We start from the raw sequence: 26,411 nt of genomic DNA, 5'->3' as shown, positions 1-26,411 counted from the left end.
TTGAAAGCTTCACTAAAACGATATTTGATACTATTATATTCTCCAAACCAATTAAGTTAACAAATATTTATAGTAAATGATTGTCATCTTATTGTCAATCTCTATTTTCTTCCTTCAACTGCATCTTGCACTCTCACCTGCAACTGCACTGCACTCACTTGATCACCTTCCTCCAAGAGAGTTATGTCGTTGGATAATCATTTTATGAGGCCTCCATCCATTTCAAGCTTAATCGCTTATGATGGTGGTCTCCTGCATTCAATGATCTCTGTTGTTTATTGAAAAATACTGTATATCTTATTTTATGTTTCTGTGTATCTACATTGCTCAATGCAATCACCTATGTGTATCTATTTATGTACTGTTATCGATTTATTTTACTGCACTTGTTATTCTTTGTCGTTGTACTTTTTGAAGTTTGTATTCAAATTGCATCTGATTGAATGCAGAAATAAAAACAAATAAACAAACAAACACACACACACAACATTTATATATATGTATGTAAATTCTACTCGCTTGTCATTTCCAATTCATCTTATATAAAATACATGTGAAATATGAGCAATCATATATCAAACTATAAATATAAAACTGGGAAAACATCGAAGGAACAAGGTAAGATTATGAAAGAGAAAAAATGAATTAACAGACAAGCTGATATAGGTGCATGAATAATATGTAATATGTAATATTGATATATACAAGAAGTATGAAATAAATTAAAATTGAAATTGAAATTGAAATATCGTAGTTCTGTGAGTATGAAGTTGATCGAAAATAGTATGTAGGCCTACGTAGAAGCCAAAATAAGCTTGTTATGTTGCACATACCGAAAAATATAATCATTATAAACAATCCCCCCAACAAAAAAAAGAGAGATTTATACCAATTTTTTCTGATTAGAAAGAAATAAACGATGAATACCATAACAGTGCAAAAAGAAAGGAGAAGACCCATTTCTTTATGTAACAAAATCAAAGCAAATGTATCCGTACTTGCGAATCATTTTTGTATACCATCATAGTAAAATGTAATTGCATTGTATATTAAATCTATTCAAATATAAGATGTTCCCCAAAACCGGACCAGTATGACGTAACGAGTATTTTGGATTTATCAGTTGAAAAACTCTATCGATGAAAATAATTTAACGATCTTGCAGAATAATTATGTACATCAGAATTCACAGAAAACATACTTTGTAAATAAGGTGACAAAGTTTTTAGCATGAAAACGTTACATAAAATACCACATTTTTCATGCATTTTATTCGCAATCTTGAAATCTAACAAGTATAGACATGCAGAATATTGGACATTTTACAGGTGCAGTCAACGCTGACAGCAAGATGACGAGTTAAAGAAAGACTTACAAACAAACAGACAGACAGACAGAGACAAACACAGACACAGAGAGATAAAGGGAGAGGGCGACGGAGACAGAAATAAGACAGAGATATTAGCGTAATCGTGACCCCGGGTGGACATGACCGCCACGTAGCCTTGTAGAGTACGCCAGACATCTGCAACTCCCACTCATTCCTATACTTGCCGGCGTCGATCTTCACCCTCTGTTTTTTTTTTCCTTCTTTTCCGCATCTTTTCTCTACCCGTCAGACACCGCCGTTAATGCACGCAGATTCAATTATCAACCCGACAAGCCTCGAGTCTGCTGCACGCATTATGGCGCATGTAGGTTGACGGTCGCACCGAGACGCAATAGCGACAAGCTCAAAATCGATTTACAGATATGCTCATTAGATTTCCCTGCTCGATGTTATTGGCGCATGAATTCGATACGTGAACTATAATATGACTTATATCTCCCAGCCCCTCTCCGTGGCGATGCGTTCTGTGTTATCCTCGTCAGTTCCCTGCTCGAATGAGAGACTGTGTTCCTTCCACTGGAGTAGTCTTCTCTGAGATGCTTTCATATCGATGCATGCTTACAGGTAAACACACTCTAAATGAATTAGGGGAACTTGTGGAGTAAAGGTTAATAACTGTGAGACGAATGTTAAACATTTCTTCGACCACTTACGTTGAAGAGAATTGATAGGCAAGGACTGTGTGACATCCACGTCATCGCTTGTATTTTTCCCCTGTGGCTTTTTGAGTCATTTTGCGATGGTGGTCTAACATAGATTTTAATATAGCCTCCTGGGCATTACAGTCATTAGTAGGGGCAAGCGAATTTCAACAAACACTTATGCAAACCCATCGAGTCTAAGAGACTACGTTTCATTGCTTTAGGTACGAGTCTTTTTGAATCATTATGTTCTGTATTCATTTCTTGTATTTCGTTTAGTAGAGTGAACAAACAAGTGTATTTCATGAGAGGCCTTTGTTAAAAAAAAAATCTTATACGGTGAATTGCTTCTTCGTATAATAAGAAATAGTTATCACAAACCAGTTGGTTTCTGAACTTATATCGAACTCTTAAATTTGCAGCCTTATTTTAGACAGGGAACGTTTCTATTTCCCTGTCAAGTGACCTTCTCTTGTGCTGAGTTTTGTGCAGATTTCATGGATTTGAAAGCATTAATGACAGCACCCATTCGTTCTGGTTGTTAACTCTCCATGTGATAAGACAAATAAACAGTTGTTGAAAAGTTCCTAGTTTAAAATTTATTTCCACACCTCACAATAGGCCTACTTAGGTTTATCTTATCTAACCAGTGCTAACGAAATAAAATCAGGGCAACGGAATCGTGTACAGCCTACCGAAAACAGACATGAAATGGGATATTTGTGGAATATAAAGGTTTCCTATAATGTTCGTCAGAAAGTGATTTTAGCCGCAACCACATAAATTATACTCATCCGCATGCACAATTGGCAGCAATAACAATGTCATCATCCCAAAATCTTAAATTCAAAAGTCCATTAATCGTCACCAAATGTCCCTTTCTTATATTTTTTTTAACATGAAAGTAACTGTATAAACACAGACGTATTGTATTAAACTGCAGTGCCTTGTAATGGCCATCGATGAGGAGTACATATTGGAAAAATGAGTTGCAGTAACGTTGCTAAATCATTTAGCGAAAACCCGATTTTGATTACATTTTGTGTACTACTAATGAGAGAGTAAGTGTGTAATGTGATGAGATCGTCGCTTATTCCAGTTTGCGTGTTTCTTTTTATTTTGAAAGCCTGTAATAGCATAGGCAAAGAGCCCAATCTTGTTGCATTTGACTTGTCTCGACTGGAATGTTTCGAATGATATCTGATTGTCAAGACTAGGCACCCACTAAAGCATGAGAATGCATGCTTTAACCCATTGAAGACTAGTGCCCCCCCCCCCCCCATCGCCATTCCCATACTCAGGCAGGTGTCTATGGGAAATGTGGGTTGTAGCAAAATCGACTCATCCTCCGTGAGTTAAAGTGCAATTTACACTACCTTGACAGGCACGACAGGTATGAGATTAAGAACTGAGACACAATCTGTCGGTTTAATGAAAGCATCCCATCATGAAGGTTGGAAAGTTTCGATTTTCCTCCACCATTCTTAGACTTTAACATTCGGACAGGCATCAATTTTTCCATGTTTAAAAAGAAAATGAAATGTTTTAACAATTATTTGAGCCAGATCGCCTCATGATGCTGTTTTCTTGGCGTCATCACACGTTTAATGATGTGATTCCATCCAAGCTTTTTTCGGGTAATTTGTTGCACCAATCTAGGCAATTTCCTTTATGAATTAAACAGAACGTCTCCGAAGGATGAATTCATCCCTTGATATAAAGTGATTGTCTGGAAACAAATCCATTTGTATCAATCATGGTTGTGATGCAATCCAGCGTGACATAATTAAATGCTCGATTAACCACTCGCCTTGACATTTTCTACGCCCGGTTTCACTCCGTGGATATCCGTTGCTGGTAAGCGCCGTCTGCAGCAAAATTTAGTATCATAAGACAGCTTCTTTTTTTTTTTTGCACCGTGAAAGAGACAGAAACAAATGGACAGAAATAGAGAAAGAAGAACATCAAAGACAGGCAGGAAGGACAGAAGAAAGGATAGTTAAAGACAATAACGATTTCAAAGGTTTTTTATAAAAATGAGAAAAATGTATTACAATATGGCGGAATCTGATGACAAAAGACCGGAAAAAAATAGGATGAAGCATTTACCTGCGAACAACAGGGGGATGTAAAGAAAAAGAAGAAGAAAAAATAGGAAAAAGAGAAGAGAGGACGAAGAGGAAAAAAATAAAGAACAAGGATAAAATAACAAAAAAACAAAAGAATTGGACGTGGATTTCTTTACAGATTGCAACTACTTGAACATGTCACATATTTTCTTTTCTTCTTTTTTTTCCTTTTGTGGCAGGGCGTCTGAGAGATGAGAATGGATAGAATATATGATATATAAAATATATTTATACATTTTACGATGTACACGTGGACTCGGTGAACTTTTCGTTGCTAAGTTGATCCTGATTAATCCTCGAAAACCTTCGACTCGTTGTCAAGGAGTCCTACTGCTCTTAAGGGGGAACCAATGTGTAAGATTACCCACTTTGTCATTCACGCCATGAGACAAGTACCACCTTCGCAACACTCGGTCGTCAAAGAAATGGCACGAGACGTCTGGAACAGGTGAAAACAAGGGCTGCCACGTATGCGTCGCAGTCGACCAACAACGCAAAGTGCCGCAGTTATTGGCGGAGAATGTCATACGTTGCCTATTGTAGTTTTGGAGAAAAAAAAAAACGTATATACAGGGCGTATCAAAAAAAACGTTACACTTTTGAAAAAATTGTCTAAATTACATTTCAAAATATTTGGAAGATTTTTTCATATTCATGGATACCCAATAGTCTCATCTATCAAGTGCAATCAACAAATTAAATTTTTGTTCACGCTTGACTGAACACTGACGCTCTTTGTCCAGAGTATGAAAAATGGCTTGCGCCAAATTGAAAGAAGATGGAAAATTCAGCCAGCAGTCCAAATACACCACGTAAGTGTTCTCTTTCAAACAAATTGCTCTGTTGCTCACAGCTTTTATTATGTTATGATAGTTTAGAAATTTTCTGGTGATATTCTGTCACGTTTTAAATGATTCCATTCTGTTATGGAAGGTTGATTAACAACAGCAAGATCTTTTAAGCACAGTTATCGCAAATCATGCACAAACATATCGAACCCACATGCCAGTCACTCAGTCAAGAAGAAAAGTACAAAATTAATGCATCCTCAGATCATTCAATCAACCCAATCAATCAATCAATCATATTAATCAATCAATCATCAATCAATCAATCAATCAATCCTATCAATCAATCAATCCAATCAATCAATCCAATCAATCAATCAAGCAATCAACCAGGCAAGCAAGCAATCGATCATTCATTCAATCAATCAATTAATCAATCAATCAGTCAGTCAGTCACAATTTGTATGCATGTTTAAAGTGGCAGATCGACATAGGGAATATTACGTCCTTCCCGTGGCTTAAAGGCTCGGTTTTTTGTTTTGTTTAGGTTTTTGGTATTTTGTTCATCCAAAATGGTCACTGCTCTCTTCCCTTGTACAGTTGTTTCCACCACCAGCCCCTTTACTCATGTATTGATGGGTTGATTGATTGATTGATTGATTTACTGATTGATTGATTAATTGATTAATTGGTCAATCAATTGATTGATTAGTGGGATGAATGATTTGAATGTTCATTAATTTGGTACCACTACCACGTTAATGGATAACTGGCGTATGGTATTGATGTGTCCGAGTATTGTGAAAACTGTGCTTTAAAGATCTTGGAGTAATTACATACTCTAATTCTCACCAATTAATTTAGAAATGAAATCATTGAAATTATGATAAAGCTGGCAAAAAAATATCAAACTATCATAACATAATCAAAGCTTTAGGCAAAAGAACAATTTGCTTGAATGGGAGCACTTATTTGGACTGCTGGCTGAATTTTCCATCTTCTTTCAATTTGGCGCAAGTCATTTTTCACACTCTGGACAAAAGGCGTCAGTGTTCAGCCAAGTGTGAACAAAAATTTGTTTTGTAGATTGCACTTGATAGATGAGACTATGGGGCATCCATAAATATGACAAAATCTTTCAAATATTTTGAAATGTAATTTAGACAAATTTTTCAAAAGTGTAACATTCTTTTTGATACGCCCTGTATAGGCTCTTTATTAACGATCATCTGTATGGTTGCTAGACATCGCCGGGTGGTCTGTATACAGCCAATATTCAATGTATGTATATATATGTATATATATATATATATATATATATATATATATATATATATATATACATTATAACTATAAACAAAAATTCTTGTTTGTTTTAGGTAGTTACGAGAAATCAGCAATTACGTACACAAGATGTGATGCTGTCTTGAAGGTTACGTAATTGTCGTCATGGTCGTATGGTCATGATGGTCCGTCTGCATAGTGATGTTTTAATGATTTGATGAATAAAAATTTTGGGTTTTTATCATATCCGTGAATGACAACGTCTATAAAGTACCTGTTGTCATACATACATGTTGTCACAGTCACACACATGCACACACACCCACACCAAAAAACAAAACAAAAAACCACAAAAAACTCACACACAGAGATCTGCAAGGGAAAACCTATAATCCACAAGCTTGCCAAAAATGAAAAGCTCGACCTTTCAATGCAGACCTTGGTATTTGATATTCTATTCTCCCAAGTCACCAGAAAATACGAAGAGATGTGCAAAATGATTTCAATTCAACAAATTCTTCTTCTCGGACCGGTTTTGCGAAATTAATAGGGAGGAAAGAAATGACGTGCCCTATAATAATCGCACAAATTAAGATGCACAATACATCGAAGGTCAACACGACACTGTCTCTCCGGAGAACCAACGCACGGAGCTGGCGACCGTGCATGGCTCGCCGAACGAAACGAAAGAAACCATTTCCGGTGTTGTTAAAAAACCTTGTAGTATCATCCTCCCCCGGAATGGAATCACACCTTTATGTTCAATAACTAACGGTAAGGGGCTATCAAAGTAATTGGGATTGGAGGGGGGGGGGGGGGTGAAGGGGGCATTGTGGAAGTAAAGATATAAGAGCTGTGATACTATTAGGGATGCATTCCCCGGGGTCATCATATATCCATCAGTTTGAAGAATCCTCATTATATAGTAAAATGTACCCCAGTGACTAGAGGGTGCACCGAAGGTCTGTGACACACACAGAGCTGACAAAGCGCCATTTCACGAGGTACACTTTGCTTGGGGCCCAAATGTATTACAGGCATTATTTACCATTTGCAGATGAAACAAAAACCCAGCTTTGGTGCTTCAAAATAGTTACAAAATGTGAGTTATTGATAGAAACAACCAGTGTAAAAATAAGTTAATCAGTATAATCAGTTTTAAATATAGTTAAGTATACAAAATGTGAACAATAGTTATATCAACACTGTGTCGGGACTAAACTGTCTACAGTTTAGCGAGAAAAATAATGATATCTCTTCAGGCTTTATTGCAAAACTTCTGTATGGTAGGATGTTTTGTGATACAACTGACCCACATAACATATATTCATCAAATGTGACAACTCGTACATGCTTTGAACCACTGCTCCCAATGGTAAACAGTACCTTGATGTTATTCTCAGGCGTAGAGCTGCCCTGACAAGATTTTGCCATGTGAGGGTAATATTGGAGTAGCAAATATTATGTACTTACTTCTCACTACTATGAACTTATTTTACTTTTCCAGAACGCTGGTGAGTGACAGGGCCTGTTCACCCGATCAGGGTGCTCTCCTTCCAGTAAATTCATATCTCAAAATGGCATTATCCTGAAATTACGAAACCAACAGACATGGCTGGGAGCTAGGGGTGCAAGCTACTGGATACCAAGAAACGATAGTGCAATTGTTTATTTTCAAGTGCAACACCCTTCCAGTGCTCATCTGGCGTCTTCTTGAAGGCGTTCACAGAACATACTGATACCATGTCTTTTGGGGGGCTTTTCACGAAGCGCTTTGGTTGGATATTTTTCTGACAAACCGTTACAAACTACTGAAATCCTTGCATCTGATTGGCTGAGAGCAAATTTGTCCGACAATTATGTCGGACAAAATGCTTCATGAAATGTCCCCCCGGAAGAGAATTCTACGTATCGACCACTCTCTCTGTTATCAAAATATTACTTCTTCACATCCAATCTAGCATACCGTTTTCTAAGCTTCGTGGAATGACCACGTGTTCTCCCATCACTGTTACGACAGAACATGTCAAGCATAATGTGACCGTGCAAGAACTTCTACACGTCAATCATGTCCCCTCTTTTTCGCCTGTAACTGAGAGATGGTTAGGATAGGTGACGCAGACGTCTAGAGTAAGATACATGTCTAATTTCTGGAATCATTTTAGTGGGGTCCTCCTTTGGACATTCCAAGTCTTCTTTGATCACGTAGCTTGAATGATGACCTTACAGCCTGACTATATTTTGAGGTAGGTCTTAAAGGTCATGTAAGAGTCTCACATTGTTCATATCCAAATGTGCAAACGACCTTCTAACAAGTCCTAACAGCTCATTTGATTTTGCGAAAGCTCGAAAAATGCGGTCCTTGAAGGTCAAATGAGAGTCCACTAAAACACCCGGGTCTCTCTCAACCTAACAACTTTCAGCCAAGACGACTGTGTCAGACCCTTTCTTGATGACATACTGGCATTTATCAGCCTAAGATTTCAGGTGCTTCTAAAATCCTCTTGTAGCTAGCTTCTCAGTATAGCTCCTACCTGTACCTTATCTGAGAGCACGTAGGCCTACAATTTCGTGTCGTCTGCAAAGAGTGTATAGTGCCAGACTGATAAATGCTGGGAGGTCATTCACATACACGACAAACAGAATAGGGCCAATACACCCTCCTTGAGGTACTCCACTAGAGACCAGCTGACCAGTCAGTTTGCTGACCACTGACCACTGACTAACTCTCTGGCGTCTTCCATGCAAAATTGATCTAATCCATTCAATCACTTAACCCCGAATGTCATACACCTCCGAATTGCAGAGCAAGCATTGGTGAGGAATACACACGGTGTCAAAAGCGTTCATTAAACCAATGTATACAACATCAGTACTACCACCTTCGCCTATTGTACTTGGTTCCACTCATTTAGGACTCCAATAGATTTGGAGTGCACGACCGTCCTGGAATGAAGCCATGATGATGATCCCTATGACTTATTGTGCTCTGGTACAGCTGCGGATGACAGTTTGGGTTGAATAGCTTTGAGGATTTTATAGGGAATAGCGTTGTGCAAGTTTCAAACTGACTTCCCTCAGCAACATTTGCAAAATATTCTGTAACACAGGGGTTGTTTAAGTCCCATATCAATTGTTTTATTACTGTTCTACCTGTGTGTATCCCACTAAGGCGCTACGCCATGTTGTCTGGAGGTCAGATCGAGGTCCAGAAGTAAATTCGTTCTTTGGGGCCTGGAATTTTGACGAAGAAAAAATTGCTTGAGTCGTCAACATGCAAATGTAATGTTCAGCTATCCCTAGGTGTTATAACTTCCCACCATGTTGTTCTAAAGGGGCTATGTGGGGGGGGGGGGGGGGGTGTCACGGTGTCACAAGGAAAAAAGCTTTTGGCAGGAAGCGCACGCCGTGTCGTGTCAATCGTTCTCTTTGTTTCTTCGATAATTTTTGTGGAATAAGCCGGGTATGTAGAGAAGAACTCAATGACATAAATAAGCATACATAAAACTCACACACACGATACTAACTCACTATCTATACAAACACAGACGCGCGCGCGCACGCGCACACACACACGAACACACGCACACACACACATACACACACACACACACATACACAAACAAACAAACAACTGATGTAACATGTGCAGAGAGCTTTTTTCTCGTTGTGAGGCTAGCCCTAGAAGCAAAGGTCAGTGGAAACGTGAGATGATAGCTGTCGTCTGTTTCCATGAACCCGGAGAGTACTCAGTAATAACCGTCTTCAACATCCCTGCATTTTTTCTCATTCGAGCAAAGGTGCCAAGGAAAACCCCAGGGGAGTATACCTAGGCGACGGATGATTCCACTGCTATTAAGAGACATACAGGAGGGACGACACTGTAGGGAACCTTCCTCAAACTGGCAATTATTTTCTTAGCATCAAACAACGCGAAAACAAAAATGTGGATGATTACGGAAATATTAAGAGGCAAATGGAAGATTAGGCAAGATCATGTACTGCGGGTTGGATGGGATACCACCTGGCGTTTGATTACACCCTTAGCCATCTCCCGGAGGACTCCACGACCGTATTAATAGACCGCGATGACACCCGAGCTGTGTGTAGACGGAGCTAATAGGCGAGAGACGCTCTCCCGGGCAGGATGCACAACCTTAAAGCTCGTCTCATGAAATGTAGAGAGCCGCCATCACAAAAGAATATCCTGCTAAGGATTAGTGTCATTTGTTTTTGCTTCATGATATTCATTATAAAAGTCTTATATAAGTCTTTTTTAAAAATAAAAGTATTGTTATGTAGGTCACAGCATGATTAAAAGGTGATGAAAACTCATTGTATATTGCTGATTGTTATTTTGAATTCCATGACCGGCCCCCATCTCATCACCTGTCATAAAAACACCACATGATAGAGATATTGGTCAATAATCAAAAGAGCATTTCAAGGTCAGATAAGATTGAGGTTATCTGGTTTTTCTGCAAAAACACGTACAATGAAATATTATTATATAATGTCTACGATTTCTGTGAAGAAATATCTTTTAGGGATTGACAACGTTTAAGTTAATTGAGCATAGAAATTCCTTGCGCCACTTTGGTCTGTATTTACATTTTCATACGTCCAATGCGTATTGTTTCTCCAATAACGCTTCCACTAAATCGATGCTGTTCAGGGAGCTTTAGGGCTGTGGAAAGCGCTGCAGGATGCAGGGCTTAGCGACCGTGCTCGTACAAACCAAGGATCTTCGAACCTACCGTATCAACGCTTTAGCACGGACAACAGTTAGAACCACCTTACAGAGGCGAAACGCCGACGAAAAAGAAGTTCAAAGTCTGAATTCTTAATCAAGAATTGAAATCTTTATATGCTTCACTAAACTTTTTATCGTTATGCAGAGGGATATTACTATTTTTTTTCATGAGGAAAAAGAACGATATGTGGGAGCGCTGCCGCACAGTCAAGTGGATAAGACTCCCGACTCCCAATCGGAGGACTCAAGTTCGATTCTCGCCCAGTGCTTACGTTCTTGGACAAAATGTTTTTACCCACAATGTCCCTCTCGACCCAGGTGTATGAATGGGTACCTGGCAACGCTAGGGTAATGATAATGGCAGGGTCCTTTAGTAGAGCGTTGGAAACTCTGAAGAGGCTTCCCTGGATAAATAAGACCTTGTTATTATTATTATTATTATTATTATTATTATTATTATTATTATTATTATTATCATCATTATTATTATTATTATTATTATTATCATTATTATTATCATCATCATCATTATCATCATCATCATCATCATCACCATCATTATTATTATGATGATCTCTACTTTTCATTATCTTTCACAAAGTGGGATAGATGATTTTTGTACTTTGTCATTGCAGAGAAACGTTGACCGGAATACCCAGTCCCGACTCGGTTGCGGACTCACCATGCCTAAAACCTAGTCTCAGCAACGGTCACTGCCAGCGAGAGGCCACGACCTTCACATTTCCCGTGGAAGGCGACCAGAAGGGCGTGCCGGAAGTCAAAATGTGGAACCCGATGACGCGGAGAACGCGACTGGAGAGGAGGCTAATCATTCTAGCAGTCCTGCTCGTCGTCTGCTCCGCAGCCATGGTGGTCATTCTTTTCATACAGGGCTACTCGGGTAAGACCAAAGCAACCCCCATTACTGCAACCCGACAGGGGCCTACTTCCCAGACAGTTGTGTTATGAATTTGTTAATATAACTCATTTGATTCTTGTCTGCGCTGGGTCAGACGCCATCGAATCACGTGCCAATCATACCTAATGTGTTGATAATCAGACGGTATCGCTGCACAGTGTTGCGTTATCGTAGAGGGCGGCGACATGACTTATTTGAATGTTTGTGCCTTGTAATGGTTACAGAGTCGTTGTTGTTGTTTTTTATTTTGATTTTATTTGAGGGAAGAGGGGATTGTGAATAGTGTAGAATCTAATGTGAAAAATGATTCCAAGAAATAGAAAAACATATGAATTTTACGTCCCGGTAAAGAACAGAAATGAAAGATTTTTTAATATATTGTGATATCCTTAGAAGTCAAGTCTAATCAAAGTCTAAACTGAGAGTGATTCTTGAAAGTGAATACACTTTACCCCAAAACCTTGATACCTTGGTGTTTATTGGCTCTTGTGTTTTGATTATTTAAAGAGAAGCAATAGAGTTGGAGGGGTAGAAGAGATTCGATTTTATTTTTGCGTTTTTTCAATTTACTATTTTGATTTTTTTTTGCACTTGCGATATTATCCAGCTAGTGCTCCTCTCGTTCTCTTTTTCCTATCTATTAACTTTATCCATGTATTTATGCATGTTTGCATGTTTAAACATATCACTTTCCATGTTAGTGATTATATATGGCTCTGCCAAGCTATATCGCAAACACTTAGGAGGCGGATATATTATAATCATTGTGCCGCTCCGACAAATCCATGCTCGAACCATCCTCATACGCAATGCGAGCAGTCAATTCAACTTGCGCGATTACGCTTTGTGGTTTGATTATATTACTCTTGACACACATACTCGAAAACAACCGCACACGCACACGCACGCACACACACACACGCACACACACACGCACACACACACACACACACATACGCATGTGCAGACGATTTGTGCGCAATAATTGCAGCCTCTAAACTGTGGCAAATAAGGAGCTTCTCCTATCTATCAGATACTGGGCAATAACTTACCATTTTATCGCTCTCATTTCTCCTTCGCCTCCAAATTTCTGACCCTTTTCTTTTTTCGCTCCTTCTCCGTCTTTGTGTCTCCCTCCCTCCCTCCCTTTATTTTTCCTTTTCTGTCTTGGCATTGATTTTCACTTAAGTGCCTGCGCATGATACTTGGCTGAGATTGAGAAAGTGTGAGTACCTGGCTTAGTAAACTCGGCGTGTACGTGACCGCAATGGCGTTAGGGCTCCGCCTCAAACGAACATGGTGAAACGATTTAAAGTTGGAAACACCCCTTGTACTTTCTCCAGCTAATGCGCAATATCATACTAAGACTGCTGAAGTTGGGTTTGGAGAAGACAGCATCTATGATCTAGCTACAGCATTTTCTACTTAATTTGCATGTGTAATTCGTTATGCATTTATCTATTTTTTCGCCAATTTTTTCCTGAGAGTAAAGGCAAATAGGTTGTTGCGTCCAGGAACAGAAATATCCAGCGAACTATAGGCTTAAATCATGCTGATCGAATTATAATCTTATTCTGTTTTTATTGGCTCATGATTCTCTCACTGCATCTCATTACCTATTAACCGAATCTCCTGGCGTGGAACTTAGATGAATGGGATAAACCATGTATTTATACTCTTTGACATGAGAGGCACCAATCGCATGTTTATACTTTTATACAAAACAGCATACGTTGACTCAGTAAGAAAACTGAAACATGACAACAATTAGAGCTTCCAATGTCAAATGAAAAATAAGTCAATAAAATCGGTATCCTGTTCATGCAGTGATAAATGTTGTGTCGCTCGCGAGATGTCACAGCAGCCATATAAAAACGAGTCATATACAACGTCAGAAGGTCAGAGGGGTGCCAAAACGTCCTTTTGACAGTCATGTTAGAAATTACGAAACAAAAAGCATTTACATAACCCTATTTTGTCATTTGAGTCATATTTCTGATGAGTACACGAATGTGTTATTTCTTTTCCCGTATGTATGTGATCTTGTTTGTACCTCTCTTTTACGCGTGTCCTCTGATAATCCGAGAAGAGTTATGCACCCCTTGAAATAGCTCCGAGCTTTAATTTCACCGAGATGCTGAGTTCTCCACATCAAGGATGTGATTACGAGAAGCGAGGAAGAGTGGAGGGAGAGAGGGAGAGGGGTGGGGGATTGATAAGCTGAATGAGGGGAAAGCCCCTTGAAATGTGGCCCCTGGGTTCGATCTCCTTCACGTTGCCCCTAAAACTCATCTTGACCTTTTTGGAAAGACATACTACACGCCCTAGCTGCATCTTACTATAAAAGAGCGGTCATTTTATGCGGGCATCGCCGAGTGATTTCCTGCCAGCATTTTGAGGCATATCATCGTCATGCCCACTACTGCTATAGTGTCAACTTCTTCTTTGATTTTTACAAAGTGCATAATGCGTATGAGTAAGAGAAACGGAAAGGCAAAGAGAGGGGAGAGAGAACTAGGGAGAAATTTGCACAGAGCAAAAAAACAATAACAACGACAACAACACATCAACAGATAATGACGGACAAATACTATAGATAGATATATACTCCTGAAGTTGATAGTTAAATATATAGGTAGATAGGTAGATAGAAAATAGATAGATAGATAAATGGATAGATAGATTGATATACAGTAGATAGATAGATAGATAGATAGATAGATAGATAGACAGATAGATATGTAGATAGATAGATAAGGAGAGAGAGACGGAGAGAAAGGAAAGACGCACAGAGAGAGGGATAGGCAAAGAAAGAGAGAGTGAAGGAGAAAAGGAAGGTTTCAAAAATTGAAGAGGTATAACTGAATATCATCAACAAGAAATGCAAGAGAGTAGGTGAGTGTAGAGTAGAGGATTAGAAAGGGATACTAGTATATTTAAGCCGAAAGATACCAGTCTTTATCTCCCTCCACCGCCAACACTCCCACTCCACACCCTTAAAGAACCATGCGGGGGTTTTTTCGTGCAAATATCGTCTTCAGACATGAGGAAAAATCGGAGACCTGAAACAGTATACATAAATTATCCTTGATTGGAATGATTTTACAGTCAGCAGAATCCGCTCTGAAGGCATTGTGTGATCGAGGCGTTGTAATGTCCATTATTGAAGCACAGTAGTTTGTTTTGTATATAGTTTCCCTACATCTCGTAAGGTTTGATGGTATGTCATCTTTGCGGTATATAGATATGCACTATTGTTCACAATACCCGAGGTGTTAATTATATGATTCCGGATAAAAGTTTCATGAATTGAACAGTGATAGACCTCAATCGTTATTGTGCAATTGACCAGCAATGAACTTTTGACGGCGTAATGAAGCTGTGCAATCGGCCCATTGGAATTTCTAGTAGTTGAGGAGCTAACATCACAGCATCATCCAGATCCTTGCGGTTCCTTTTGATATCTGCGCAATCATGGGTGATCAGGATGTTATTGTATATGTACCCACACGGGAGAAAAAAACGAAACAAAAACATAATGCCAAAGGCGAAGCGGGTCAACATTCTGCCTGTGAGGCCATACAGCATAATATACTATAATTATAATAACATACCTCCCTCTGAACGCCCTATTTCTTCACTGTCATGACCCGGGTTTCGCGGCATTCAGCTATCGACTGACGGTCTGCACTCATTGTTCGTGTCAGTGCATTTTTCTGTACGAGAGGATAAGCGAGACAAAATGTTTACCCGTGTGTCTGCGAAAATATCAGCCAATTAGAATTCAGACGATGCGTTAAGTGCGCCATTTTCATCGTTCGTCCGATCCGATACACGATAAATCGTCTCTATGAAGGCTCGTTTGGTCGTTCTCATTGCTGGTAATTTCACGCTAACGGCTTTTTATTTTATCGAGTTGCAGTGTTCAGACTTAAACAAACACGTCGTAACCTTTTTCAAGCGACGGAGGCATTATTCCTTAATGAGTGCAAAAAATTGCTCCGTATACATGGAAAACGTCCAATGTCTAGAAGGCGACATCGTATTTGAACTTCCACCCGGGCCCCTGTTTCATAAAACTTGTTATCAGTGACAACTGCCACATTAATATGACAAATTTGCTCTCAGCCAACCAGATGCAAGGATTTCAGTAGCTTGTCCACAACTATAACAACTTGTCACTGATAACAAGTTTTATGAAACGGGGCTCAGATCTATCAACATATTAGCACGCTTCACGGGTACTTTCATATAGTTTTATACTTGAAGACAATTTGGATATCGGATGGATATTTCAACGAAAACAGACAATTAAGAAATCCGGGATAAGTTAACTTAACCGAAACTCGTGTCGTTCTTGTTTGATTTTTGTTTGTTTATTTTCGCTCCGATTTAGGCTTATATGAGAAGAAATGCAACACTTGCAACGGAAATGTATTTTCATCTATTTTTTCTCTCTTTCTTTCGCTCTCCTTCTCCATCTGTCTGACTGTCTGTCTGTCTGTCTGTCTGTCTGTCTGTCTCTCCTCTTAATGTCTTTATGTCTTAATGGCAGACGAATGGAAGGGGGAAAACTGGCCTGCATGATTGATTACCGGCTATTTATCAATGCGGACATTCATCATCCGTCATGAATATTTCAAACAAATTAACAGTTGAAAAGCAGAAGTCCTGATTTACGACATCTGTGCATGCTCAAGTTAAGCTCGCTCACTTGATTTTTCATTTATCCCACTTTTACCCGTCTGTGACGGTATATAGTTGATAATCGTTATGATCGTATGATACTGGAAATAATGTAATGATAACAACTGTATGGTAATAAAAAGAACTGATATTTAAACTAATCTAAACGGTCATTATGGTAACATCCTTGATATCTGACAAAAACAATACTTTAGACTTATTCTTGTAATGTCTGATATGCCCTTGCAGGGAAAAAAAAATCATCCGTCACCGTATTATCGCCGAGTATTTATAATAATAATAATAGTAATAATAATAATAGACACTTATAGAGCGCCTTTTCCACTGGACACCAAGCGCTATGACATGTCATCCCTGGTCGCCATAGGAGATAAAATATATGCAAAATACCAGGCAGCGACAGTTACAGGTTTTGGAAGAAACTTGGAAAAAAAAAAGTTTCATAGATAATACACGTGTTAGTTCGTATGCCCTCTAAGTCGTTGTTGATGTCATAAATATAGGGGCAAAAGGAAGCGCAGGACAAGAACAACACTACTGTACACTCAACCACAAGCAAACAAACTAACAAACAATCAAGCAAAAGAAACAAAACAAAGAAACAAACGAGAATACGAATTAAATAGCATGCATCTGCAATATTGCATTCACGTTGCCGTTTGCTTCGCTGGCAAATGGAAAGCATGATGACTATCATTATAGACTAATTCTCGATCCATGCATCATGTCTTTCTCTACAGTTTAAGCTGATAGAACATTGTAGACTGCTGATGTTCACATTCTCTTTTTTTTTCTTCCATATGATCTATTCACACGCATGATACCATCAACAACACTATTGCCTCATGATGATAGTAACATGTTCATTGATCAGAAAAATGTATGTAATTCTGACATAGAGATCACGAAATGTTGTTTATTCAATCTATTGTTTCCATGATCTTCACAGATTTTCAAAGCATTGTCAAGCATGCGTTTATTCATCCTTTGAAAAAAAAATTGAGCATTAACTCACACTATTGCTCCCCATTTTATAAGAAGATGTTAGGATAGCAACACTTGCTGGAATGACAACTTCCAATAGCAACAGCCAATCAGGAAGCTGGATTATTGTCGTTACCATGACAATGTCATACCAGCAAGAGTTGCTATTGTCTCAACTTTTTATGAAATGGAACCCTGGTAGCGCCTTCTAGCTTTCATAGACTAGCCTGTTGCATTCATATTATACACTCTATACTTATATGAAAGTTTACTATAAAGCAATATTACACTCGACTTTTTGATTTCGCAGGCAAGGGAAAGAGCCACCACAACATGCGAGGTCATGACACCCATTTCTTCGAAGAAAATATTTCAGGTACATCGATTATAAAAAATAACAACTGGACAGACACACTGAGCACACACACACAGACACACATGCACACACACAAACATACAGAATAAGAAAACGAGATGGTTTTATATGACATAATTATATCATTTCATATGACATAAAGCTGCAAAATTAAGATTTTAGTATGACGGAAATAGGGACGCGGAAACATCGAAGTTTTCATATTCTCAAAATCATACGACAAAATAAAGGACACTTTCAGTCGCATTGTTGTTAAGCACTCAACGTAGCAATGTTCTTTGAAAATGTGTGTAAAATGCATTTTATCGAGAAATGCATTCTCGACTGGCAGCAGAAGAAAGGTTAATTTGCAACACATTCATAGCTACATGAAATTTCTACGCTTGTGCTGTATGCAGCTCTCACCAAACTCATGGTCAGTATCAAAAGAATATGCCTTTGGGTTATCAATCTCTTGATGCACTGTAGCAATTTTTTTCAAATACATTTTCATTGTAATGTTAACAGAAAATGGTCTATTTGAACTTCTGTTTTCATTAAAGATGTAACCTTTCTTTCAGAATTTGTCTTATCTTTGAATAAAAAGCACAGAAAGACAAGAATCCTCCCAATTAAGATTTGCCATGAAAAACAACAAAACTGAATATTGCTAGGATTATCGAAATTCTACCGTCTAACCTTTCTCTGTCTTATTTGTTTCAATTACTATCCTGAAATTATTCTGTGTACAATTAAATACGAATCCAGCAAACGGCAGAAATGAGTTCCTTTAAAGAACAGTTTCTCTGTAAGACGCCAAATATCAAACGTGACTTGCAGAATAAATCCCCCTTCGCTGAACGTTGGTAAGAGTGAAAACGCTGGTGATAAACAAACACTTAATCATTGTTGCTGACAGCATTTCGCGTAGGTGGGGGGGGGGGGGGGGGGATCATGCAAAGTCACAGTCTTATATACAGCTCTTCCAGTCATTCAAGAGATGAAACTCACTGTGTTTACATCAGGATACCACGACACCTGTCCTTATATCTTGCATACAAGCATTTTTACTGAAGCTATAGATTGTTTATTGAACGTGCCGCCAACGAAGAGAGGTGGGCAGCGAACGTGCGGGTGTGTAGGGCGAAGTGTTTGGTTGGTGCGGACAGACGCCCATCCTTCAGCGTATCTACAAACTTGTGCTCGTGCATTCCAGTTTCTTGTGTTAAAAAAAAGTGCTGCCTTGTCTTTTTTTTTATCTCTATCAACTGTGCATTTACCTACTCCCCCCCCCCCCCCCCACCACACACATACATAAAGTAGACGTTACAATTTCACGGATTTCTCTGACGACAGTTTCCATATGCGATGAAATTTGTCAACGGAATCCAGCAAAATTGCTCCGTACCGCGCAGATCAACATATGTTCAACTTTCCTGTAGTTTTGACATTCGCGTATTCACCTAGATTGATTCGCAATACGAGGAGACTACGAGTTCATGAGCTTGAGTCAAAATGCCATGCTACATGTCAATTCTCTGATGAAGCTATTGCATGTCGTCTAAATTGGGAGATTTAGTATCAAATCCTGATTGATCTTGATGGCTTGCAAGTATAACATTCGTTTTCTCTTTGCACAATTTATGACATATCTGTCCCTTATATACATATATTTTACAACCAATTAAACAACCAAAAAAAAAAAAAAAAGATTTCTCACTAAACTCAATCTAATTCAACAGCAATTCAATTTATTTGGCAACTTTAATGCGCCACAGGAGATTTTATATTCAAGATTATTCAATACTTTTAAAGGCCGGGACCCTGTTAGAAGGAGGGTAACGATAATAGAGTTATTCTAAAGGTTCGTTCTACCGGAAAAGACATAAGGTTCGCTACTCCAAAACATACAAATTTCCCTATACCTATATAGATGTTTGTTAATCCGGAAATTGAACAGATTTCGTTATTCCGAAAAAAAAATAGTCCGAAAATGAATAAATGTTCCTTTTTCCGAGGTATCGGTCGTTAATTCGAAATAAAAACAAAAATTGTTATTCTGTCGGAATTTCTGAATTACGAATCTTATCTAATTTCCGGATAGCAAGCCTTTGGATAGCTAATTTTTTTTTCTTTTTTTTTTGTTGCAATTTTCGCATTAACTAATCTTCGAAATAACAAACATTTGGAAAATGATCTTCGGAAGAACGAATTGCAACCGTTATATGCACAATCATGGTGCTGCTTAATGGAGCCCAAATTAATGTAACCATAAGATTAGCACAGATGATACATCCTCACAAGTTCGTGCAATATACAATCAGACGTCAGTAACAGAAAATAAAGAATGGAGAAACGGAAGAAAGAAAGAAAAAAACACACTAAAGGGACAACGATCTCAGTCAAGGATGACAGTTTTGTCAATGAAGAGTTTTATTGGAAATCGAGCTAACTATGTGATATTTTTAATCATAACTTTTGGAATATTCTCTTTTTGTGTTTTAAGAGGGGTCTCATTGGAACGGTTTTGTTTTGCTCTATCTGAAGATAAACACATTTCAAATGTTTAGAAATGACGCTTAGCCCATTTTGCATTGAACTTCTTCTTCTTCTTCAAAGAATGTAAATACACTCGAATAAGGCTCTGATGCAAGAGAGTGTGGTTACTAGTTTTCAAGTCGGAAGTAATCATTGTATGCTGTGACTTTTATCTTCCTTGATACAATGCACATCTTTTATTTCCCCCTTATCTACCAGGTTCAGAAGAATGTCCAAGGGTATGCACCACAGCAAACTGCGTCAAATCAGGTCAGTATGATTAAAGTCAAGGTTTTCCATTCCGGTGAAGATTCGGCGCAGCCTCCAGTGGCACTGTGCCCTTTTCTCATTAATATAATGTGGAACAGAAAGAACCAAAACAGGACAATTTCCAACATACGATTCATTGTTATAAATCAGTCTGGTTGTGAAAAAAAGTGTAAAGTTTGCCTATCATTAACTTTACTGTACACCATGCACGAATATTATTGTAATAAATATTCACAATGTCTTTTTTTTTAAGGTTTCATCGTAGCTGAAAGCGACTCATTGAATTTACCATGTGCACAGTTTTAGAGAGAAAAGATGAAGAAGAAGAAAAGAAGATGTAAAAAATTTAATTGCACTGAAACTCCAGCAAATGTCACATAAATCATTAACTATGATACGCGCGAATGTATAGCCATGAATGAAATTGAAATAATACTTTGTCATTACCATTTTTTTTTTTTTTTTGCGTCTGTAGCATCTCAGTTGATCTCAAATATGGATCCGACGGTGGACCCCTGCGACGATTTTTATAAATATGCATGTGGTGGCTGGCACAGATCCAACATCATACCGGAAGACGAGGCGAGTTACGCAATTCCCTCACAACTCGTAAGAACCTTGAAATTCAGTGTAAAGGTCAGTGTGCTTATAATTGTTTTTATTCTAATACATGTACCGTCTTTCCCTGACGTAACGTCGTGGTCAAAATAGTTAATCTATATATCTATCTATTATTACTGATTTTTTTTTTAATTGTTGCCTTACGCTGCTCTCTGGGTATCTAATATGTGTTTTTTTTAAATCGATATCATAATTATTTCCTGAAAAAGAAAAACAAATTATGATATAAAAAATTGAAATCCCACCACCCCCCCCCCACAAAAAAACTCTATAGAAAACATAAGTTACACGATGAATCGACTCCACATTGAAATCTTGGTTTCCTTCCATATCGACAATGACGATAGTATAGTTTACATGAGTTTAAAGGACAAGTTCACCTTTATAAACATAAGGATTGAGAGAATGCAACAATATTAGTAGAACACATCAGTGAAAGTTTGAGGACAATCCGATGCAAAAGTTATGAATTTTTAAATTTTTGTGTTGGAACCGCTGGATGAGGAGACTACTACAGCTTGAGAGTCATATACGTACAACAGTATAAAGAAAATGTAAAGAAAATTCAACATATTTTCACTTTTTTCGCATAATAAAAGAGCACTTGACATGCCACTCTTCTAAAGGCAGGGGGAAAATATTACCCATAACATTTGTCGGTAACGAGTCTGGGGAATGTGTACTTTTTTCAAAAGATGGAATTTTTTGAAATTCTCTTTATATTGTCCTTATATTGTTGTACGCATGTGACATCTAAGTTATTCACACACTGCAATAGTCTTCTCATCCAGTGGTTACTGCACAAAAACTTCAAAAATTCATAACTTTTGAACGGATTGTCCGATTTTCTTCAAACATTCAATGATGTGTTCTACTAATATTGCTACATTCTCTCAATCCTTATGTTTATGAAGGTGAACTTGTCCTTTAAGTAGAGTATTAGCCATACATTGTACATACACTGTATAAGGTGTATATATATATATATATATATATATATATATATTGTATATATACATTTATATGTTTGGTTTATGTATTCATCTATTCATTGATACTCTATTGTACATAAAATTGTATGGTTTGACTTCGCCTTTGCGCGCAACTGCAAAATGAATGATTATCGTATCGAACACCATTCCGTAGCCAATGCTGGATTATGAAGAAATCAAAGATTTGTTTGTGCATCCCTTTTTTTCCCAATATTGTCCCTAGATATTATCGAGAGGCCGCCGAAGATGATAGAGCCAGTGGCAATCACGAAGGCGCGCAATTTCTACAAGGCATGCATGGATGAAGGTAAGCAGGGGTTTGTTTTATAGGCTGCGCGCATTGAAAGAAACCCCGAGGATCCGCACCTGTTTTACAACCATTTTAATGACTTCCATGAAACGGCTATCTTATAGAAACACTCCTGACAATTCCTGACGGTGTCATAATTTATCCCATACTGTTTACAAAGTCAGCACGTTGATGGAAATAATGCAAAGACAACGGTTTCATACAATCCACCCATTGGTAGGCTGATTGTAAAAAAAAAATAATAATAATAACAAAATTAAAAAAAAATAAGCACGTGAAGGCTCGAGAAGCATGAAGTGTCTCCGAATAATACAATTCGTGCATCAACCACATCTCCTGGACGAAGATCTGTCAAACTACACTCTAAGATTTGTCCGTTTAGGTTCTTTTTATTTCTGAATAACCTTATGAAGCTGGGTTGTTGTCGTTGTTTTTTTAATCTAAAGCAGATATTACCAAATGGGGGGGTCTTCTAACTGCCAGAAAGTCCATAAAGATCGTGATAAGATTTCCAGCATTCATGCTTCCACATCAATCTGCGTAAAAGCCAATACATAATAAGTTAACATCTACATTTGAAGTAACAAATCTAAGTTATTGCATCTGTCCATTAGTATGATTGTTCTTGTTCTTTCTTTGTTTGTGTCCGTGTGTTTTGATTGCATAGTTACGAGCAAGTAATTATCACACACACAAACAAACACACACACACACACACACACACACACACACACAAATGCATAAGGGAAAGCATCAAAAAGTGTAGTCGCACTCTTTATAATAAAGAACGTGTTGTCTTCAAGGACTGTTAAGTGTTTTTGGTCAATTCTGAATAACCCCCTCCTCGGGGAGGAAGCAATTACACGATGGGCAGTGATGCAAAAGTGATGCAAAAGTCTGTCTACCGTTTCTTAGCGGCTCAATAAGTCTAACCTTGCAAGTGATATTGCCCTTTAGGGGAGCACTTCCCTCAAATTTCTATAAAAGCTGGTAGCAGACCTACATTCTATGATTCTAATGGCGTGGCGCCTTGTATTCGAAAATCAGCCCCGAAATCGGCGTCCGTGTTACCGAACAAAAGTTCATGAAACTCGGACATCCGTAATTGGATTGCAAACAGTGGCTTGCAGTACTTCATTATTTCACGACACGCCATCCAGATTGTACTGCATTTTGTTTGTAAACAAGCAAGAAAGCAAACAACACCGAAATGTTCGAACAAACTATCACAGCCGAATGGAAAACAACGAAGACAAACAAACAAAATGATCAATCAAACACTAATCATCGCTACGTTGTCGTCGTTGTTTGTTTGTGTTTTGCTACAGTATTTGTTTATTTGTGTGTGTATCTGTTACTTTTTAAAGTCCCGACGGCAAGTAAATTAAAAGAAAAAAGTAGTTAAAGTGTATATCTGTACACAGAAATTTAGTCTGCTGACATTGTAGGTTATTGTACTGGGAATATCCCTATGAAACATACGAGTGCAACGTTACATACATACAGAGATATAACAATATTATAAAGAGACATAGAGCAATCTCTAAAATGCCCAAAATTACATGCGCCTTGATCTAAAGGCCACCACTGGCGTAGCCAGGGGGGGGGGGGGGGGGGGGGTGATGGGGGCGATCGCCCCCATAAGATTTGGACCGGGGATTTGGGAGGCGGGAAAAAAAATGCGTGTATACTGTATGCATGCACATGAAGCGGTTCTCTTTTGCAACCTTTCATCAATAAGATATTTTTTTGAATATTTCACTCAAAGTGTGCACCAGATCGTTGAATTTCAATTCAAAATATGCAAAATCTCTCGTGCTTGGGAGGGGGATACCCCCTCCCAAACCCTCCCCCTCTGTGCCTCTTTCCCTAGCTTAGTACACTTTTTATATTTACAAAAAATTATGAATAATTCTGAGTGCACAAGACTTATCACTTATATTCCGAAAACTCAAGGTTCCCTCATGTATAAGGGGAATTTCCCCTTTTGATCGACCCTTTCCTCCCTCAGTCCCCCCCCCAATCAGTTTGTGTGTGTGTGTGTGTGTGTGTGTGTGTGTGTTTGTGATTTCCCAAATGTTGATTCCATCAAATATGCGTAGACGAGATATCTCAATTTCAACCTTAAAAAGGCAAAAGCTCCAAGGGTGGGGAAGGGTGGGGATAACACTCGCCCACGCCTTCTCCCTGCTCGCCCGCCCCTCCCCCCCCCCCTTCCGCCATGCATAGAAGTAGACTGTGGCTATACCCAGATCGCTTTTATTTCAATTCTAAAAACGCAAAAGCTCCGCGAACGGGCCGGAGGAGGAATCCCCCTTCCCCTAAACTCTACCTCACTAGAATTTATACATACACACAGATGGTGCACATTCGGAATAAGAGCTAAATTCCGTGATTTTATCACTTCGATGAAAAAGTATTGCACCAAAAATTTGCAACAGATCGCTAAATTTCAGGTCTGAAAACGCAAAATCACCTTCGTGTGGGAGGGGATATGCGCCTATCTACACCCTCGTGTGCATGCTTTTTCTGTTTGACTGCTGAACAGACAGTGTTCATGATATTCAGTGTAAGAATTAATACAAGATTATTTAAATGATACCATTTATAGGCAACATTGTTCAATAATAATCTACACTAAAATATACTGCAACTTTAAACAAGTGGGACTGTTTCAACTCGTTAAAACACGAAAAAACAGGCATCAAATTGCACCATTTGCAACATCAAAATGCAAAAAGTTCTCACCGTGGGAGGGGGGACAACCCCCCTCCCACCACCCCTCCCCTCCCACTTCGCTCTCTCCGCTCATTCGGGTTCAGTCGCGTTCATGATATTCAGTTAAAAGAATTAATACAAGAAGCGTATTTAAATGATAGCATTTTATAGGCAAATTGTTCAATGATAATCTACATCAAAATATATACCTTAAACAAGTGGGATTGTTTCACGTCGATAAAACGCGCCAAAAAGCATCATCAAATTGCACCATTTGCAACTTCAAAATGCAAAAAGTTCTCATCGTGGAGGGGGGACACCCCCTCCCCTCCCCCTTCACTCGCTCCGCTCGCTCGGGTTCAGTCGCGTTCATGATATTCAGTGAAAAGAATTAATACAAGAAGTGTATTTAACTTATACCATTTTATAGGCAAATTGTTCAATAATAATCTACACTAAAAATATACTGCTACCTTAAACAAACAGTGGGACTGTTTCACGTCGATAAAACACGCAAAAACATGCATCTACTTGCACACATTTGCAACATCAAAATGCAAAAAGTTCTTACCGTGGGAGGAGGACACCCCCTCCCACACCCTACCCTCCCCTCCCCCCCCCCCCCCCCCCCGCTCGCTCCGCTCGCTCGGGTTCAGTCGCGTTCATGATATTCAGTGAAAAGAAGTAATACAAGAAGTGTATTTAAATTGTACCATATTATAGGCAAATTGTTCAATGATAATCTACATCAAAATATACTGCAACCTTAAACAAGTCGAACTGTTTCAACTCGTTAAAACACGCAAAAACATGCATCAAATTGCACCATTTGCAGCATCAAAATGCAAAAAGTTCTCACCGTGGGAGGGGGGACACCCCCCTCCCACGGTGAGAACGGTGGTCTTAAGACCAGTCGTACGACCGGACACCGCACACTATACGACCCGACTGTAAAGCGCGCGCAGTGTGCACTACGTGCGCTTGCATTTTACTGCATTGTGAATGGCTGAAA

General features: G+C 38.7%; 1 pseudogene; it reads left to right on the top strand.

The window, feature by feature from the left end:
- Nucleotides 1–26,411, top strand: part of LOC139713217 (neprilysin-like) — a 68,448-nt pseudogene that overhangs the window by 23,837 nt on the left and 18,200 nt on the right.

The sequence above is a fragment of the Diadema antillarum genome, unplaced genomic scaffold, assembly GCF_040938485.1.
Source record: "Diadema antillarum isolate AM-2024a unplaced genomic scaffold, OU_Dant_1.0 seq00001926_RagTag, whole genome shotgun sequence".
NCBI classification, from domain to species: domain Eukaryota; kingdom Metazoa; phylum Echinodermata; class Echinoidea; order Diadematoida; family Diadematidae; genus Diadema; species Diadema antillarum.
The sequence above is the reverse complement of the archived record's forward strand: the minus strand, read 5'-3'. Positions and strand labels throughout refer to the sequence as shown.